The following is a 15,483-nucleotide window of genomic DNA, read 5'->3' as shown; positions in this document are numbered from 1 at the left end:
ACACTGGCTTCTTTTTTAGAATTTAATTTTAAATTCCATTTACTGGTTTATAAATCTCTTAATGGATTAGCACCTACATACATCCCTGAACGCCTGACAGAATATGTTCCAAATCATGCTTTAAGATCTTTAAGATAATATAGTGCTGTATTATTGATGAAACCTAAAAAGCCTTATGAAGCAGCGTTCTGTTTTTACACACCAAAAATTTGGACCTCCAATTAACATTTGTAAGGCATCATCTGTAAGCAGCTTTAAAAGGAAGTTGAAAACATTTTTGTTTAGCTTTGCGTATTGTTGGGTTCTTGACAGCTCTTAATTTTTTTGTTCTAATGTTTCATCATCATTTTATGTTATTTTATTATTTGTTCTTTGTATTTAAGTGTTTAATTATTCATATTTCTATTTATTTATTTATTTATTTACCTTTTTTATTAAACACCTCTTTCAATAGATTTTTTCTGTTTTACATACATGATTTTGATGTTTTATTTAATTTCATTGTGAAGCACTGTGAGCTGCATTTTTATGTATGAAAGGTGCTGTATAAATAAAGTTGAGCACTTCTTGTGCTTTGGATGCTGTTATGTTGGTCAGCCGACATGCTGCCCTGAGGCAAAAGGATGCATACATTTATTTTCAAAAAGTTTTTTCTTGACAGATTTTCTGTTAATAATGTAGAGACTCATAATACATAGGCCTACATGTTGTTTGGGTGAATAATTATAAGCGGGTACAGATAGAGTCCTGGCATCTGCCAACAGTGAGATTTTAGCTTGAATCTAAATCAGATGCCTGTTCCTATGCCATGAAATGATTCACAAACCAACAGTGTGAAGCTAATGATAACTCCTTTAAACCTTTTTTGACAGTATCCATAAAACGCAGTTTCCCCAATTCATGTTTTCAAGGTCCCTCACTTGAACTAGGCTTTTTATCACTTTAGTAACATTGATGAAATAGATTTCCACATTTGATGGAAATGTGTATGCTTTACAAAACCATAAGTAAACTTTTTTTCATCTTCAGCATTTATAAAACCTTTTAAATGCTGTTTTTTTACTGAGGCAGATGTTTGCAATTTTTTGATATAAAGAAAGCTGCAATTTGTTGTACCTCTGTGAAGAGATGTGAACTGTTTTCATGCCAGAGGGTTCTCACTCCTTCCCCCCATTCAACCCCTTTTAGTCCCCATTGCTCACTAGCAGCTCAACATGCTGGAGACTCAACAGCGTCCTAGTTCGTCTGATAACAAAGTTACAGGAAAAAATTATTTATTTTTATTTAAAGAAATTAAAAATATCTCAATTGATTGCCATTCCGCTGGTAGAATGGCCACTAGGGGGTCTGCTTTTGTGGGGTCTCCACAAAATCTATGTTCATCTCATTCTATTAATTGTGTGTATTGCCTTTAAAATCAGCAATCCATTCAACATGAATCGTCTGGACTTATCACTGCAGTTGTGAACTTTTTTTTATTATTTAAGGTAAAAAGGTTTTTTTAACGTAATTCAAATCAAGAACCTGATTTTGCTTATAGTGCTAACGGCAAGCTATTATATTAGCACAGTCATTAATGAAGTCATTCAGCCAAGACATGTTTGGTGTGCAAATTTAGCATCAGCTACAAAGTTGGCTTAAATTTCACTTTCTTGTTTGAACCCATTTACCAGGCCTCAGCAAATCCACCGTGGTTATTTCGAGTCATTTTGGGCTCGCTAGAAGCCGAGTGCTTATCTAGCTAATTAACTCACTGAGGTTAGCCTGCCATGGGCAAGTGCGTTCCTATTACAAGCTCAAAGGAAACATGTCTTTCTCAAGATCATGAGAAATAAAGCAGAAAATATACAGGCATGCTACAAACAGTGAATACACTGTCTATTTTTCGTTTCTTCCATGTAAAATGTTCATAATATTTCAAATAATATGAAGACTCACTTTAAGTTACTTTTTCCATCGATGACGTCTGATACTCAGTTGGCACACTGTTGTTATTCCTTCTTTTCTAGTATGACTATTTGATCATTTACAGCACGGTTTCATCTTGCTTTGGTGGTCAAAGAATACTTGGGCATTATTAACAATCATCCTAGCTTTTATTGGTCACTCACTCCTCTTCGAGTCATTTTTTTATGATGAAATACTTGCTCCACAAAAGCATTGTGCCCTCTCTCTCTGCCTGTGATACGATTATCCGCACAAAGCCATGTAAACAAACAGCACAATGGACATGGCCCTGCCCCAGGCACTCATTAGAGAAGACATTTTCCGAGCAGTTATGTTCTGAAATCTTATGCTCAGTCTTCTTGCAGACTGGAAGGTGCCTGAATGGAGCCTAACACGCTACTTAAGTCTGCTTCTCTGCTTTTTCATTGTGACCGACCCAACTTTTCAGGACAGGGCCTTCATTGAGATGACTCATACTCTGCGACATTGTACGAATGGTAATTGATGGTGGCTGGGGTCAATATGAATGTCCATCGCATTTGCTGTGTTATGATTTTGAAATGGAAAAATGTAGTCTTATTCACGTGTTTTTTTTTTCCCTTGAACGACTTGAATGGGAATTTTCTGAGAATTACAAGGGTTTTTTTGGAAAATGAGAATGATTTCATGTTTCACACCTTTCTTCCGCGTCTTCATTTCTCACCCTCATTACGTCTGTTGTATATTACAGTGCGATTTCCACCTCATTTCATGTTTGAATGCTAATAGTGGTTTTGCAACGTGTATTGCAGTATTTTGCCTCTACCTGAGATAAGCCTATTCAGATGAAAATATGAAATACTGCCAGGTTCAATTTGCTGCCACAATGCTGTGTGCAGCACAGGTCAGAAGAAAAGGGAGCGACAAGCAGGGCTGACCTTTCTGCCGCAGGTTCTAGCCAGGGACGCTCCACAAGCTCTCCTCAACTGGTCGTTTTCAATCCCTGCAGTGGCAACGTAAGGTCACGTTGTACACACTTGACACTCGCACCTTCAGACGAAAGCAGCTGCCAGGTCAGCACTCTGACCTTACACATGCATGCCGTTTTCTCTCACTGTGAACAATGCAGTATTGAAAATGCTATGTTTGAGGTTGTTCTTAATCTTATGACTATGGCCTTCTAACTGTGCTCCTATGGAAGGTGGCGTGTGACCTGTGTAATATTTCATTCACAGCTAAGAGGATCAGAACTGTGAACATGACTTAGAAAGAGGGTGTGAATATATGGCATGTTGGATATGAGGAGTAGACATGTGTGTCCTTCCAGTACTTGAGTCCCTGTTGATCCTTATGCTAATATACAAACCAGGGGCATAGCTACAGCAGGGGCTTCGTTTGGAAACTCAGGCCTCATCAGATTTTCGATTGCTTAAAAAAAAAAGAGAAAAGAAATAGATTGATGTCATTTTACTTACTATTTCTAAGTTTCAACCAAGAACCAAGTAGATACTGTAATGTAGTCTCAGTTATGGTAGCTACCCATTAATCATAGGTGTAAAACTGCACAACCGCCGAACATTACAGGCCGCAGTGAGGTTGGGGAAGGAGATCATGCAGAGCTGAACTAGGATCCAAATTTTAATGACTTATTGCAGAAAATATCTCATAGTAAATAAATTAACTACTGAATGTGTTTATTACACCAACTGTCAAATTCTGCATTTTTAACAAATCATTGTTCATTATTTATCTATCCATATTTGTTAAATACCTTTTCCTTTCATTTGTTCTTTTCCATCCCTCCATTCTTGCATGACCTACTATTACTGATCCATAAACTGCTTTGACTCCAGTTACCCTGTTTAATTGTATTTATCATTTAACTATTCATTTACATATTTATTTTTTACTGCTGATTTCTTAATTATGTTGCCATCAATATCACTGTTAACAGTGACCTGTTTTTATGCTTGTTGAAGTTTATGAATAGCACATAAAAAAATCATTAATTTCTCATCTTATTACTAAATACTAATCCCATCTAATAGCCCAGGGGTCGCAACTCAAATGTTAAGAAGAGCCATTTTGTCTTTTCAACCAAAAAAAAACCAAACCACCTTGGGAGCCACAACATTTATGTCCATTTTGCCATCTTGGCTGTAAATATGTCTCAGTATGTGCTAATATATTAGTATAGGTTTAAAATATAATATAAACAAAAAAACACAGACTCTGCTTTAAGCTTTGACGAATTTCTCGCATCTCTGGCAGGAAACTTTTCCACAAAAGTAGACAAGCTTCTCGTAAAATGTCTCTCAACGTTTGACTTTTGAAGAGGCTGAAGTCAGCTTCTCATCCGCCAGCTTGTTTGAATTTTGCTGTTCCACCTTAAATAGCGCCAGAGGTGCCAGAATGTAACAGCTGTGCCGTTTAAGGTGGAGCGGGAAAAGTTGAATGAGAAGCTGGCAAATGAGAATCTGACCACAGCTTTGCAACTTGGAGAACCAGTCAGTACTGATCTTGTTGCTGTTTCCACACTGAATCTCATAAACCCTTGTGAAACCACCGCAGACCTCAGTGTCCTCATGCTAGTTATGGACTTGACAGCCACTGATAACAAACTGAAGGCTTGAGGCAATAATGGACAGCAACAGGTGCAAACCAGTGGTTGGGGGGCTGAGGAAAAAAGTTCAGAGCTTGGCAGCCAGAAAATAATTTTGATTGGCCATAATACAGTGACAGCTCTCAGAAAACAAATCAAATTTAAAAACTTAAATGCAGTTGAATCAATATTCGATCCTCATTTGATTGGGGGGTAGTTCTGTGATACCAATGGCTATACAACATCATCATCTTGTTATAGTAGGTATTTAAAAGGCAAGTAATGTGTCATGTCAAAAAATATGTAATGTTTCTTGTCTGTGGTTATGTTAATGATGTAGCTAGAGTGAAGTAGGCTAGTCGGTGGTTGTCATCCTAATTTTAACATCGTCGATCTTGCCTCACCTCTTGAAAGTGGCTAATCGTATTCATCTCATATTTTATTTTCCCTTTACATCTCAGAAATCAGTGGTCCACTAGGATAGAGGGATAGGCCATGATTTTCTCATTTATCTTCAGAAGTTGTTATAAAGACATTAGGAAGAATTTCTTATACATAAATGTTAATCTCCTACGTTCTGCAGAGCAAGGTTTAAGAGAAAGAAGTCCTTCAGGAAAAACAATACTGAGATGAGCTGATCTTGAGAAAGACATTTTTCCTTTGGGTTTTCAGTCGGAACACACTTGCCCTTGGCTAGTCTAGCCTCATTGAGCTAATTAGCTAGCTAAGCATCCTTTGTGTTGCAAAGTTGTTTGAGTGTACATGTAAAAAGGCCTTCTTTCAGGTTGCACAAACTTGTTGATGTGGTTTAGGACACATTATGACTTGCAGGGAGCTATAAAAATGAGCAAAGCTTCACTATGTAGCCAAACGGTGCAGGCAGCCATTTTAGACAACAGGTGTTGTGCCGAGTACATTCTCGATTTCAGTTTTTTTTTAAATAAAATAACTGTTAATCTTGAATCTCCTAACTGAAGGTTTATGTTTGTAAATCAAAACAACAGAAATTCATCTAATTTAGCATCCAAACGCCTGCGTGCACGTCACACAGGTATATGGATGCTACAGGTTCTGTTCATGATTTCTGTTTGGTTTAGTGTCTATATGCTTGTGTGCCGTTAGCACACTAAGTGGAATGTGATTCTGTGGGATTCAGCACAACACTGTTGTACTGAATTGCTAATTTGTTTTGAGTTGTGCTCAAGTTTTGTGCATTTTTCTAGTTCACAATAAGTCATACTGTGTCCTAAACCACATCGACAAGTTGGTGCAACATTAATGAAAACCTGGATGCAGATTGAGTGGGATGAGAGAAAGTTTTAGGGATATATTTATGAGCATTTTGTGGAAATCTGGGTGACTATTGACTTCTAGTGTTTGATAGCAATGTTAGCCTCTATAAGCTAAACTAAAGAAGCACAATTTGGACACCAAACATGGCTTGGCTGATTTACTACATCTGAGATACATGGAAAATAATGAAACAAACCATTGACTTCTGTTACAATATGGTTTAAGTTTCCAGAATGCAGGACATCACAGCGTCCACGGCTCGTGCTGGAGGATATAATTGGTCTGTGTGTGAGAGACTGTGTGTGTCACTCCTCCACAGCTCCTCTTAGCTGTTTTTTGATCTGCCGTTTTGTCTCTGCGGTTCAGTAGGACCCTGCAGCGCTTCACAGGCAGAGCAGCACAGTGGAGAGGTGAGTGCTCCCCTCCCTCTCCTCCCACCTCCCTCTCTCCCCCTCTCTCCTCCCTCTTTCCTCTTCTCATCCCCGGCTCAGGGCTTCCGGCCTCCGCAGCGCTGCTGTGCGCCACCCCGCTGAGGTCACCACGGCCCGGGTCAGACGTGAAAAATAACCCCCCATCTGCCCCCTCCCCGCCCCATACACACTTTGCTCCTCTTCAGCCAGTCCCATTTCTCTCTCTCTCTCTCTCTCTCTCTCTCTCTCTCTATTCTCTCTTTCTCTTTCACTCTCTCTATGGATCTGTGCCATCTACCCCCGCTGTGCAAAAAGCCCCGCACCTGACAACATCATCCAGACCCCAAGGTCATCTCTCCAGCTCCCAGGTGAAGTGGAACAGTGAGCCCCCCCTGGGCAGAGCCGGAGTAACAGCGTGTTCCATCTGGAGACAAGAGCAGAGCATTCAGCACAGGACTGATGCGCTGGTTCATGTGAGCACCATTACATGTTACAGTGGAATACCTCCTCACTGAGCAAGCTGTGTACATGACCTCCTGCCTCATTTTGAGTCACTTTTCACCCATTTATTTTTGGTCTAATAAGGAAAGTGTGAGCTGTTTGATAATAGGAATGATATTGTAGCATGTTCAAGAAATGTGTACATGTTTAATCTGGGTTTCTTTTGTTCTATAGCAGTTCTTCTCTAGGTTTCTGACTGACTGGGACTCTTATTGTGAAGGCGGTGTTAGTCTTCTTTGGGGAAATATGTCTGTTAGAACAGGAAAAACTGTGGTCACTCTGACCTGGGCACCGAGAGAGTGCAGACATGAGCTGAGTGTGGAGCGGGTGTTTTCACACTTGTCCCGAATACTTGAGTCCACACCCAGGACTGATTCTGGGCTTGTTTTGGGGGAGGGGTTTATTAACGCTGGTTTGCTTTCATACACAAGAATTACAGTCGAACCAAAGAACGGGTGCATAATTCCCTATGTCATTTTTCCGCACACAGGTTTGAAAAATGGTAGGCACAAGCTTCATCCTTTTGCTGCTTATTATTATTTACCTTGAAAACAAACACCTAAACGGCAAAGAACAGCAATTTTTGTCCACAACAATCCTTTCCCTACAATCACAAACTTAAAAAAAGAGAAATAACAACAAAAAAAGAGAGACGAGATGCAACTGGACAAGCTGGTCAGGCGAGCGAGGTCAGTGGTCGGTGTGGACCTGGACTCTGTGGTCAAGGTGGCTGAGAGAAGTACATTACATGAACTGCTCTCCATTATGGAGGATGGTGGCCACCCGCTGCACACCATCATCATGGACAGGAGGAGCATGTTTAGTGGCAGGTTGCTGTCACAGAGCTGCTCAACTGACAGATCAAGGAGATCCTTTGTCCCCAGAGCCATCAGGCTCTTCTGAATCTCATGTTAAATCACAAATCATAGGCCTTATATCTCATGCTAAATCTTATGTTTCTTTTTATCTGCACATATGGACACCTTACTGCACATATTGCACTTTCTGCACACCTTATTGCACGTCTTGCACATCTGGACGCTCCTCAGTAGACACTTATTTTGGTACCAATATCTGCACATATTTATTCAGTATTGTCGTTATTTGCCGTTACCTGCACCTCCTTTACATCATTACTGCACTGCGTCTTTTCATCTCAGGTTAAAGATATTATTCCAGATTTTTGTATTTTTCTATTTGTATATATGCCTGTAGATAGGATTTTTTGTATTTATTCTTCTTCCTGTTATATTGTTTACATCCTTATTATTATTACTGGGATCAATAAAGTATCTATCTATCTATCTATCTATCTATCCATCTATAAGTCAATGCAGTCTTGTTACAATGAGCCACGCATCCCTACACGCAGCGCTGGAAGCGGACAGCTTCCACACCCCAGACCACTGATTTCAGAAGGAACAGAGATCGGTTCACTGGGTCACTCAAAAACAGCTTTCATACATGACCACACGTACCAAACTCCTGGAGCAAGCAGTCCTGGATCCGGAAAAATGCTCCAGTGTGAAAACAACACCGGAAAACGCTACAATATATTTGTATCTATTTAATTTCCACACAAAATGTCAACTAAGGGGGCCAATATAATGAAAAACTGAATTTTCCTCACCTTCTAAAGTTAAATGGCTGTGCATTGTAGACATGGAGACCCCTGGTTCCTATCGCCACCACTGTAAAGAAATCTGAGTTTTATGTTTCTCTGCAATGAACCATTTCACATTAAATGACTCTGAACAAGTCTGTTTACAGCTCAACAATTGAATTACACAGAAATTTCGAAAACTCTGTGGAATTCCCCTTTAAAACAGCTGAACTCACACGTTAGAAGGGGTGTCTGGATCCTTTTGGCCATACAGTGTGGACACTGGTGGACAACTGAGGGCCAGTCCAGGCACACAGGAGACCAGACAGCCTTTTTTTTGTTCAGAACATGCACGCTCTCATGTGAGCACATCCGCAGCAGCACAGAGATGTAAGTGCACTCTCTGTGCAACAAGTGACCTGCTGACCCGCGTGGATGCTCTCCCCATCTCTGCGTCCTCGTCTGTCTCCAGGCATGAAACGCTGCACTCCTGACGCACCAGTAATCCAATGCAAAAGAGATCATCTGGCCAGCATGATTGAGCTAAATGCTTTGCAACTGGATATCTGTTTTCATGAATGGCGTAAGCAAAGAGTGCGTGCTGTTTTAAATGATTTTCTAATGTTCACCCCTACCGCATAATTGAATTGTATGAGGCACATGTTAGTTAATACATAGATAACCTATATGCCATATACAGAATAAAGGACAAACACTTACACAGGCAGCAGGTAAGTGAGGTAAATGAACTGAAAGAGGAGAGTGGGTTAAAGGGCCCCTGTCATGGAAAACCAAGCTCTAAACACTTTTTTCTGAAATATGGGTTTGATGTTGTTAACCTTTCAAAACCACTCATTCCCCAGTCCATATAGTCTTCATATGGAAAATAAGCAGCAAAAACAGCCTTTTGAATTCATTCGGTGTGTCCAAATTCAGAGGCTGCATCCTATGAAGGACATGGTCTACGAAGGCGTGTCCTTCGAAGGCTGCGTAGACCCGCAAAGGCTGAACTGAAATGAGACGGTCCGCTCTACGGAGCTGGAGATCCCTCCGCAATCTCTCTGTTGGCTCCTTGCTCCCTAAAACAAAACGAAACGTTAGCATAAGTTTTGCTTCAGGCCACATTGGCTTTTTTAACATTTGTACCATCAGCTATTCAACTCAGTTTAAACCAGTTTAAGACTCAGTGTCTCCTCAGCCGCCGTTCGCTCCTCTGCTGACGCCGCCATGTTCTCGAATCTTGCCAGCACACAGTGAACCTCAGGATACGTTGGCTGGTGAAGGATCCACCCGCTGGACCCTTCGTTGCCGTGGAAAAGAAAGACACCTTTCTCGGCTGCATATGAAGCAGCCTTCGAAATGCCTTTGCTGTGACGCAATCGGCCTTCAAATGCAGCCTCTGAAGGATGCAGCCCCTGAATTGGGACACAACTATTGTTTTTGTGATGTCACAAAAAACTAGCACATTTACATATGTCTATTTGGAAAACATCACCACCCATTCACTTTGAGGTTATAAGGAGTGTTTCAGCCTAGGCTGTTTATTTGAGTGACGGACAACACAGAGCAGCCAATCAGAACGAAGACCATTGACAAAAAAAATCAGTCGTGAAGGCGCAATATCACAAAACAGGCTGTTTAGTTTGATGGGAAAGATAAGCTGCAAAATAGTCATCTAAAAGTGAATTGTCACTGATTTGGTGACATCATACATCAGCCTCAGTGGAAAAAATGAAGCTCAAGAAAAATGTATGATATGGGCCCTTTAATGTTCCACCAGTGACGTCATAGTTTCCACATGTGAGGGGGGGGGGGTTAAAGAAAGTAGGTGATACTGGCCCTTTAAACAAATTATTTGGGGAAAAAAAGGAAAGAAGAGAGAAACTGTAGACCTCAGGCCCATTTGGAGCAGCTCAGAAAGCCCAGCAGCCTCCGCCTCCAACTGAAGGTCACTGTTTATTTAAGGCCAGCAGAAACGACGTTAGATTGAGACGCTCATAAGGAACAACAATAACGAAATGTTCATAAGCACCCCAACCTTTTCACTCAGAGGATGGAATGAGGAGATAACCTTCTGCTTCGGGATCCATATCTCCCAGCTGCCTTATCTCAGAGCGGGAAATGGCAGAAATGCGCCGGAGCTGCTGGCCTGCCTCTAATTTCACCATGCATCTTGTTTGTGTCTGTCATGTTTCTGAGAGTCAGAGCAGTCGAGGTCCTGTTTGAGCGCCGTTAAATATGAGTCAGCTGTTCGCCGCGGAATATTAGTCTGAATAATAAGAAATATCTCAAAATCATTACTGAGCATGAAAGAGCTACTTAGCTACTGAATCAGTGCTGCTATTCACAGAGGCCGCTGTCTCACTGTTTGATTTAACTGTAGATGTAAAACCGCAGCAAAAACCGGATACATGAACTAAGAGTGAATCATATGCCATCATTTTTGCTACGTTGTAACTGAAAACAACGCGGCTTGTGCCTGTAAAACACGTCCTTGTAGTCATGAGTGGCGTTAATGTGGCACGTTTGGTTAAAATGATTCACCTTCAGTCAAAACGAAAAGCGGCAGCTTTAGTTTGCGCATATCAACAGCGCCCTCTAGTGGACATGGGAAAATGCTGCAAGATGAAAATTGAGGGAAACGGTCACTGGCTTTATAGCTTTATATAAGCCTATATCTATAACAACAACAACTACAACAACAATAATAATAGTAATAATAATAATAATTATATTTTATATAATTTATTTGTTTAGTACCTTTAATGCATAAATACAGCTCAAAGTGATTCACAGAGCATTAGAAGATAAAAACGTATGATATGTGCCCTTTAATGTTCCACCAGTAAAAAGGCATTTTTAAAATAGCATTACCCAAACATAAAAGCCGGGGGGGTGGGGTATAAAATGTATAGTAGTAATATGAAGTAACAAACAACAACAACAAAAACAACAATAATAGTAATAATAATAATTATATTTTATGTAATTTATTTGTATGGTACCTTTAATGCATAAAAAAGCGGGGGTGGGGGGTGGGGGGTGGGAATGAAAAAAATTAAGTTTAAAAATAAATAAATGAATAAATAAATAAGAATGTAGAAATAAATAATAAACAATATAAAAAGGTATAGTAGTAATATAAAGTAACAAACAACAACAATAATATTAAGCAAATTGTTAAAAACACTAATTAAAAAAAATAAATGCAGTAATATTGGTACTGAAAGAAAGTGGAAAACAACTGAACCATGAAAAACAAAGTTTATAGTCGGTGAGTAAGTCCTTTATCTATAGAACACATTTAAAACCAAGTGCAGTGACACATGATTCAAATAAACAAATACATAAACACAACAACATATACACCAATACACAGATAATAAACATCCACATCATTCAAAATAGTTTTGTTTTCAGAACTAAAACAGCGGGGCAGACCTGATGTCCAGTGTTAGGCTGTTCCAGAGTCTTAGTGCTGCAACAGCAAAAGCTCGGTCACCCTTAAGCTTCAGCCAGGATGGTGGAAAAACCAAAAGCAGCTGATCTAAAGATTTCAGGGAGCCTGACGTGGAATGAGGTTGTAGTAACTCTGAGATGTGAGAGGGTGCAGCTCCATTAAAGGCCTTGAAACAAGTATATATAGAGAGAACTACACATTATAGCTCTAAAGCAATAAAGGCATTCTCTGAGTTAGTCAACGACTCTGCTCATGATGGCGAGCACGATATGATCAATATCATTAACTTGAATCAGAAATCGCAATTTTAATTCTGTGCCACGATGTATTTCTGAGTGAAAGGGGGTCTCTCGATGGAGGTGGGAGGTGGAAGTGAAACATGATATTATTGGTTAATATTGTTTTTACCTGCCCGCTGGTGCACAATGACATAATCAACACTTGTGTAACCCTAAATACACTTAATGTGAGGAAAAAATGTACCGTCACATCATGCATATGGAATCATTTTCATTTTCTTTTTCTTCGTCGTCTGTGTGTTTTCTGTTGTCGACTGTGTTATATGTACTGTACCCCTTTTTACTTCTTGGTAATAATAACAATAATGATAATAATAATTTATGAAAGAAGTGCGCAAAAGTAACCACACTCTGATCAAAGATGCTGCTTAAAGATGCTTAAAGAGACCATCTCCTACATTTGTCGGGCATTTTATTGTTTTCTTTTTCTCCTGAGGTGCACTAAAGCCATTTGCATGGTTTTATTTAACAAAAATAATTAATATAATTGAATTTATATAATTCATAATTCAAATTTAAATGACTACACTGTTAGAAATACAGGTTCTGTGCAGGTACATATTTCACTCATCAAGGTACAAACAATGTAAATGGTACCTCAGTGGTTTTAAGGTCCAATTGTGTATCTTAAATAGGTTTTTCAGGTGAAAAGTTCGTATTTGTACCTTTTCATAACCGAATGGTTTAAAACAGAACAGTAAAATAAAAGCCTTAAAAACCCATCTTAGAAAATATCATTTCAGTAGATTATGGTTCAGTTATGTTGACAGTCTAGTACCTTTATTTCTGAGAGTGTAGTTTTTAACCTCTCTTCATGTCTTAGAATTAAAGATGTGTTGCCTTAAGCCTGATGCATGGAAATGATGTATTCTGATTGGCTGTCCTGTATTGTGCCTCACTCAAAAAGTGGTCTGGGCTGAAACACTGCTTACTTCAGTGTGAATGGGCGGGGCCAAACAGCTGTCGGCTGATCAGGTGGATATATGATTTGATGGATTTGATTTTTAGGGACATCATGAAAGCAAAGAACTCAAAACGGTCGATTTTTAAAGCTCAGTCTCCTGATATAAACTGCATGGATCAGTACTGAAGGGTACATTTTGAACCTTTTCACATACTATATGTTGACATACTACATCAAATTTATTCCAAAAAAGCCAGGAAACTTTGGTTTCCCATCATACAGGCCCTTGAATATGACCAGAGACACAAGGTCTAAAAGGGTCTAAAGGTCTGGTTTAAATTTCAGTTTGACTTTAATACCAGTTCTAATCCAGGGGTTCCCAATCCCAGTCCTGGTGACTCCACACTCTGTACGTATTTGTACTCTCTAATTAACAAAGCCCTTGTAGTCTCGGTCAGCAGTGTAGAGCAGGAAAAACATGAAAATGTCAGAGGATGGGGTCACCAAGACCGGGACTGGGACCCCTATTTTAATCCTTAATTTAATAAAAAAAAATGAATTCCACTTATTTTTAAACATTTCTGCATAATTCAGTGTTTGAGATGTCAACAAAGAGTCATTCACAGTGGTTTAGTGAAATGGCTCATTATAGAGAACCTTACTGATTTAGATTTCTTTCCACTGGTGCTGATACACAATTGAAAAGATGGTTCTTTAAGGGTTTAGTAAAGGCAATGGTTCTATACAGAACCACGAGTTCTACATAGAACCATTTGCATGCTTAAATGGTTCTTCAGATTGATGGAGAATGTGTTGTATATGGTTCTATACAGCACCAAAAAGAGTTTTTCTATTGTTACAAGCATGATAAGCCATAGATAACTCATGGTTCTAAATAGAACCATCACCTTTACTAAAGAACCTTTGAAGAACCACCTTTTTTAAGTGTGTAGGAACCAGCTGCTGCAATGTTTACAAAACAAATGTAGCCATTTTATTTGCCAATCAACAACCAATCAACGTGAATCTGTCCTCTGAGTTTCACATGCAATGCTGACAGTGGTAAATAGTGTTCAATCTGAAACTTCTTGGGGACTATTTTGCCTCAGGACACCCTGCATGTACCCCTCCACCATGAACAGAGGTAAAACCTATGTTTGTGTTAGGCCAACAGGTCATTGCAATAACTATTGTAAAACAGTGTCTCAGACATCAGGCAGCATATCTGCAACCACTTCATGTAATAAGAAAGCATAAAATGCTTTGGACGTCTGGTTCCTATCACCACCACTGTAAAACTCAGTGTCTCTAGAACAGAGTATTTCACATCAAACCACTCTGAATGACTTTGTTCCCATCTTAATGACGTCATTCTTCATTTTGATTTTGAAAAATTGGTGGAATTCCCCTTTAACCCTAACCTTAACCCCTAACCATCACCTTTTTTTTCTGAAATGAGTTACTTTAATGAACTTTAGTTACTTTCGTGTTTTATTTTTGGCATGGTGGCACTGCAAATTTGCATAGTAGCATTAAAAAGACTTAAGTGAAAATACAGATTTTATTTCCTAGCTTGATAAATTAATACCAGGAATCACATTATTAAAAACAGCAGCACCAAAACTAGCAGGAGATCTCACAGCTATAGCTTTAGTACATGATTTTGTTCCTGACACACATTATTCTTAAGCATGTTTGTGCCTCTGAAGTTGCCAGATGTTTGGGGTTTTTTTCACCCCTAACCAAACAGAGCAGTGTGATGGTTGAGCCAGCAGAGGGCAATATAACCCCAATTTAATCCTTAGGCGTTCAAAGGCTGACAAAAAAAAAGAAGCATCAATTCAGCAAGCCAAACCCTCAAAATAGGTACTTCAGAGGACTTCAGTTCCTGAATAGAAAACCTAGAGCTGCTGTCACGTGGCAATAAAATCATTGTGCGGTTCAGAGTGTTTTACCTGTCCTACTGAAAGGAGAACTGTTAAGTGCTCTTGATCGGCCTTGGTCTGAGCACTGCCATTCAACGTACTGGCATTTGATGGTGTAGGTAATGTCAAAGTCTTGTATTCTCTGTCACTTCCCCTTTAAATGATTCATCATAGACTAACATTATAACTCCTCTAGCAAACCCAAGAGCCGCAACAACAACAACGCTAACTTGGGTGCATTGTAATTTAGAGCAACTACACAGTCCAGTTCAGTCAAGTAGAGATCAGTTTATTCCATACTACTGTGTTTTACTGTAAGCAGCCACCGCAGTTATATACATGATGGAACCCAGGCTGGAGGAATGTAAGCCAAGCAGGACAACAGCACTGTAGCTTACAGCTCTGCAGTGACCACTGAACATGCACACCGATCAGGCACAACATCATGACCATCTCCTTGTTTCTACACTCATTGTCCATTTTATCAGCTCCACTTACTATATAGGTGCACTTTGTAGTTCTACAGTTACAGACTGTAGTCCATCTGTTTCTCTGCATAC

This window comes from Colossoma macropomum, unplaced genomic scaffold, assembly GCF_904425465.1.
Source record: "Colossoma macropomum unplaced genomic scaffold, Colossoma_macropomum, whole genome shotgun sequence".
Lineage (NCBI taxonomy): Eukaryota > Metazoa > Chordata > Actinopteri > Characiformes > Serrasalmidae > Colossoma > Colossoma macropomum.
This window is presented reverse-complemented; position numbering follows the sequence as displayed.